At 45.9% G+C, this 6,147-nt stretch overlaps 1 protein-coding gene across 1 annotated transcript in view; it reads right to left on the bottom strand.

The window, feature by feature from the left end:
- PAPLN (papilin, proteoglycan-like sulfated glycoprotein) overlaps positions 1-6,147 on the bottom strand; it is a 36,316-nt gene that overhangs the window by 12,395 nt on the left and 17,774 nt on the right. The window lies entirely within an intron of this gene.

Below are 6,147 nucleotides of genomic sequence, written 5' to 3' on the forward strand. Positions count from 1 at the left end.
CCATAAAAAGCAGTGAAGTCCTGATGTATGCCACAACTTAGACGAACCTCAAAAACATTCTGCTCGGTGAAAGCAGCCAGATGCAAGAGGCACGCTATTCCTTTCACCTGATGCACCTAGCACTGGCAAATCCAGAGAGACACAGCGATCCGGCTACCAGCGAAGAGGCTCAGGGTTAATGGCACAGAGACACAGCGATCTGGCTACCAGTGAAGAGGATCAGGGTTAATGGGGAGTGATTACTGGACGGGCACAGAGCACTTTTATGGGGTGGTGAGAATTTTTGAAACTAGAAAGATTGAGGGCAGGTGGAGAAGGGGACGACAGAGGATGAGATGGTTGGACGGCATCACCGACTCAATGGACATGAGTTTGAGGAAGCTCTGGGAGTTGGTGATGGACAGGCAGTCCTGGCGTGCTGCAGTCCATGGGGTCGCAAAGAGTCAGACACGACTGAGTGACTGAACTGAACTGAGAGAGCTGATGGTCATACAACCTTGAGAACAAATAAGAGCACATTGTACACATTAAAGTGATTAACTGTGTGTGATTGAATTTCACCTCAATAAAAAATTCCATATTAAAAACAACTGAATTGATAAATGAAGAGACAGAAAGTAGATGATGAAAGTGTAATTACAACAAAATAGTAATTGTAGAACTTGATGGTGGGCACATGACTGCTTGCCACACAGCTCTTCATCTTTCCTGTGTGATTAAAGTTTCTCCGCGTCTCTTGTCCAACTTGGCAAACTTACTCAATATCACGAACTGTACCGTTAGAATAGGTGAATTTTATGGTGTATGATAATTAACCTCAATAAGGTTTTTAAAAAGATTTTTCATCACAAAATGTTACAGAAAAAATGCAAAAGGCTGTAGAAAAAATGAAGACAACAGGCATTTTAAAAAATGATGCCCAAAATAATACTAGCACGATATGGCTAAAATGCTCACTGATTACGAAACAGACTCACCACCACAGAGAACAGAGCTATGGTTGCCAAGGGGAGGGTGGGAGTGCGGGGTTGGCAGATGCCAACCACTACATAGAGAATGGATAAACAACACGGGCCTACTGCATCCCACAGGGAGCTGTATGCAGTATCCTGCGATGGACCATGCGTGCTAAGTCGCCTCAGTCACGTCCAACTCTGTGTGACCCCCTGGACTAGAGTCCGCCAGGCTCCTCTGTCCATGGGATTCTCCAGGCAAGAAGACTGGAGCCATGCCCTTCTTCAGGGGATTGAACCTGTGTCTCCTGCAACTCCTGTATTGCAGGAGGTTCTTTACCGCTGAGCCACCAGAGAAGCAAAAGAGAAAAGAATACAAAAAAGAATGAGTGTCTATGTACGTGTGTATATTAAAAAACTGAATCACTTTGCTGTACAGCAGAAACTAACACTGTATTGTCATTCAACTCTACTCGAATAAAATAAATAAAAACCCCGAAATGCTCACAGTGAAAGGCTCTGCATGCTCTGTGTGTGTGTTCTGCCAGGGGGCTGGGTGAGGGGGGTGCTTCCTTCTATTTGTTAGTGTTTTTCAAATTTTCCACAATAAACATATTACTACATAGTGGAACAAAGTTACAAAAAAAAATAAGTGAAAAGTCCATCTCCATAGGGACTACATCTCGCCAGTCCCAGGGAACTTTTAAAAATAAGAGAGTTGGAAGATTCTGGTAGATATGTGGTCAAATCTTTGTTTTCCATGTATTGCCCATCCCACCTGGGCCAAAAGCTCAGACAAGGTTGATTCAAATTGTCTCCCTGGTTCTGGTCTCCTGTCGACATTTGGCCGAGGGTTCATGGTCCCCAGCCAGCCTGGGAATTCCGGCTGTCCCTCCGTGGCTGGGAAGGCAACTTTCCGCCAAGCCCATCCTGCCTCTGTCGCACGTGAGGACTCCTATGACTCTCTTCTGCCATCATCTCAGGCTTTAATTCAGAGTCTGGGGTCCCTTCCCACACGCCAGGGGCTTCAGGCTGTGCTGGCCAGCGCCCACCCCTCCATTCCTCAAACTCTGAGCATCTGCAGCCTGCTCCCACTCTCCCCACTTCAGCCTGACCCTCAAGGCAGGCACCAAATGTCCTAATGACCATGGTGTCACTTCAAGCCCCTAAACTTTCAACGGCTCCCCTGAGCCTATCAGACAAATGTGAGGCATAGCCAGAGGCCCTCAGCATCCTCCCGGCCTTAAGAGCACCCCCCTGAAAAGACCTGTCACAACCCCCCACCCCACCCTGGGCCAGTGCCAGTCCTGGCTCCTGACTGGTCTCACAGTTACTGAGCACTGGAGATGGGGCCAGAGTGACTGAGAAACTGAATTTCAAATTTTGTTGAATCAGAATTAAATTTACAGTTTAAACACTGACACTTAATTCATTTATCAGAAGATGCTTCAGTATGTCTGGGACAAGTTGGGTAGGTGAGTCTGCTTTTTCAACTGGATATCTCATGACCTCTAAATTGAGACCGACTACACCAGTGGGATTCCAGCGTCTGAACTGAGATGTGCTGTAAGTGTAAACTATACAGTGGACTTCGAAGATTAAAAAAAAAAATCTTGTGAAAAAAAGAATATAAAATATCCTACAATTTTTATATTGATTCCAGGCTAAAAATATTTTCTTGGGTTAAATAAAACATATTATAAATGCAGATTCACTTCTTTTTACTTTCTAAAATGTGGCTCTTAGAAAATTTTTAATGACATGTGGGCTTGTTTATTTCTACTGGCGTGTGCTGTTCTAGAAAGGGGGAAGCAGAACTGTCCAGCGTGTCGGCTCTCAGACACCCACCCCTCAAGGGGAGCCCTCTTTGGACACTCAGCCCCTCCTCCAGGGCACTTGCCAGTAAGCACTATAGCACTAAAGTATCCAAAACAGTAGGAACCACACAAATTCTAAATTCTCACCCACAAGTGGACTTCTGTGGAGCCCCTAGAAATCACAGGATGAAAATGTTCACACACCAAATGTTACTGGGGTTGGGGGGGGGGAGCAGATACAGAAATCACAGATACATTACAAGGAAACACACTAAAGATTTATCCAGTAACCACTGGGATCAAAGCCAATTTAAGTTTCTCTATATATACTATGTTTCTAATTTCTCCAAACGTTCCACAACAAACACACATTATTTCTATAATTATGAAAATAGCAATGCAGGTTTCTTTCTTTCACAACTCACCCTGGCCTGAAGCTCTCCTTCCATTTCCTTCCTTTCCGAGTGAATGCCTCTTTGGGGCAGGCTTCGGGCCACCTCTCCCAGGAAGGTGTCCAGGGTCCTGGGACACCGAGTGGCTCGAGGGAGCTGGACTTGTAAGGGCTGAAGAACCTCCTGCGCGTGCAGCCCGAAGGCCAGGCCCAGGAGCCCAGCCCAGGCCCCACAGGGCCTCACCACGACTGCTACCCACACTCCATACGGATGTGAGAGCGGGACCATAAAGGAAGCTGAGCGCCCAAGAATTGACGCTTTTCAACTGTGGTGTCGAAGACGACTCTTGAGAGTCCCTTGGACTGCAAGGAGATCAACTAGTTAATCCCAAAGGAAACCAACCCTGAATATTCATTGGAATGATTGATGCTGAGGCTGAATACTTTGGCCACCTGATGCAAAGAGCCGACTCATTGGAAAAGACCCTGATGCTGGGAAAGACTGAGAGCAGGAGGAGAAGGGGATAACAGAGGACGAGATGGTTGGATAACTTCACCAACTCAATGGACATGAGTTTGAGCAAACTATGGGAGATGATGAAGGACAGGGAAGGCTGGCACGCTGCAGTCCATGAAGTTGCAAACGGTAGTCCGTGACTGAACAAGAACTTCATTTACGGAGTATTGTGTGTGCGACCACTATGCCAAGAGATCACCACAAGCCTGGAAAGTCAGTCTCCTTAACCCCACTGCACAGCTGGGCCAGCGGAGGATCAGAAAGGAGAGACCCTTGCCTAGGGTCACACGCCTGGTCAGCAATAGAGGGGAGATTTGAACCCCTCCATTAGTTAGCTGTTGACTCTGGGCCACCGGTTCTTGGCCACCTTGCCACGTGCCTCCACTGGCATCCTACCATTTCCCCGTCATTGGCACGTCAGGGCCAAATACACCTCTTTGCAGTCTCAGAAGGCCACTCCCCCGGCCACCCCTGCACAGCCCCAGCCCACACCTTCCCCCAATAACACTTCCTCAAACCAAATAACCTGATGGCCTGTGTGCCCCTTGTCCTACAGCTCCTCACGATGGGGACACCTTCTTTCCCAGTGAGGATGGGGGGCGAAGGGGGTCAGGAAGGCAGAGGCAATGTGAAGGAGACTGTCTCCTTCTCTGCATTCAGCCCTTCAACAAACATTTACTGAGGACCAACCACGTGCCAGCTAGGTTCTGTGGGGGTATAAACAGGAAGAAAGAACAGCAAGAATAGTTTCAAAGAATAGCAAGGAGAGATAAGAAAGACTTCCTCAGTGATCAATGCAAAGAAATGGAGAAAAACAATAGAATGGGAAAGACTAGAGATCTCTTCAAGAAAATTAGAGATACCAAGGGAACATTTCATGCAAAGATGGGCTCAATAAAGGACAGAAATGGTATGGACCTAACAGAAGCAGAAGATATTAAGAAGAGGTGGCAAGAATACAAAGAACTATACAAACAAAAAGATCTTCATGACCCAGATAACCATGATGGTGTGGTCACTCACCTAGAGCCAGAATGTGAAGTCAAGTGGGCCTTAGAAAGCATCACTATGAACAAAGCTAGTGGAGGTGATGCAATTCTAGTTGAGCTCTTTCAAATCCTAAAAGATGATGCTGTGAAAGTGCTGCACTCAATATGCCAGCAAATTTGGAAAACTCAGCAGTGGTCACAGAACTGGAAAAGGTCAGTTTTCATTCCAATCCCAAAGAAAAGCAATGCCAAACAATGTTCAAATTACTGCACAATTGCACTCATTTCACATGCTAGCAAGGTAACACTCAAAATCCAAGCTAGGCTTCAACAGTATGTGAACCAAGAACTTCCAGATGTACAAGGTGGATTTAGAAAAGACAGAGGAACCTAGATTAAAATGCCAACATCTGCTAGATCACAGAGAAAGCAAGAGGATTCCAGAAAAACATCTACTTCTGCTTCATTGACTATGCTAAAGCTTCTGACTGTGTGGATCACAACAAACTGTGGAAAATTCTTCAAGAGATGGGAATATCAGGCCACCTTCCCTCACTCCTGAGAAACTTGTACACAGGTCAAGAAGCAACAGTTAGAACCAGACATGGAACAACAGACTAGCTCATAATTGGGAAAGGAGCACATCAAGGCTGTTTAACTTACATGCAGAGTGCATCAGGCTAAACGCCGGGCTGGATGAAGCACAATCTGGAATCAAGATTGCCGGGAGAAATATCAGTAACCTCAGATATGCAGATGACACCACCCTAATAGCTGAAAGCAAAGAGGAACTAAAGAGCCTCTTGATAAAGGTAAAAGAGGAGAGTAAAAAATGGCTTAAACATTCAAAAAACGAAGATCATGGCATCCAGTCCCTTCACTTCATGGTAAATAGATGTGGAAACAATGGAAATTGTGACAGACTTTATTTTCTTGGGCTCCAAAAGCACTGTGGACAGTGACTACACCCATGAAATTAAAAGACACTTGCTCCTTGGAAGAAAAGTTATGACCAACCTAGACAGCATATTAAAAAGCAAAGACATCCCTTTGCCGACAAAAGTCTGTATAGTCAAAGCTATGGTTTTTCCAGTAGTCATGTACAGATATGAGAGTTGGACCATAAAGAAGGCTGAGTGCTGAAGAATTGATGCTTTTGAACTGTGGTGCTGGAGAAGACTCTTGAAAGTCCCTTGGACTGCAAGGAGATTAAACCGGTCAGTCCTAAAAGAAATCAGTCCTGAATATTCATTAGAGGAACTGATGCTGAGACTGAAGCTCCAATACTTTGGCCACCTGATGGGAAGAGCTGACTCGTTAGAAAAGACCCTGATGCTGGGAAAGATTGAAGGCAGGAGGAGAAGGGGACGACAGAGGGCAAGGTGGTTGGATGGCATCACTGACTCAATGGAGATGAGTTTGAGCAAGCTCCGGGAGATGGTGAAAGACAGGGAAGACTGGTGTGCTGCAGTCCACGGGG

This window comes from Bison bison, unplaced genomic scaffold (genome assembly GCF_000754665.1).
Source record: "Bison bison bison isolate TAMUID 2011002044 unplaced genomic scaffold, Bison_UMD1.0 scf7180017864368, whole genome shotgun sequence".
Classification (NCBI taxonomy): domain Eukaryota; kingdom Metazoa; phylum Chordata; class Mammalia; order Artiodactyla; family Bovidae; genus Bison; species Bison bison.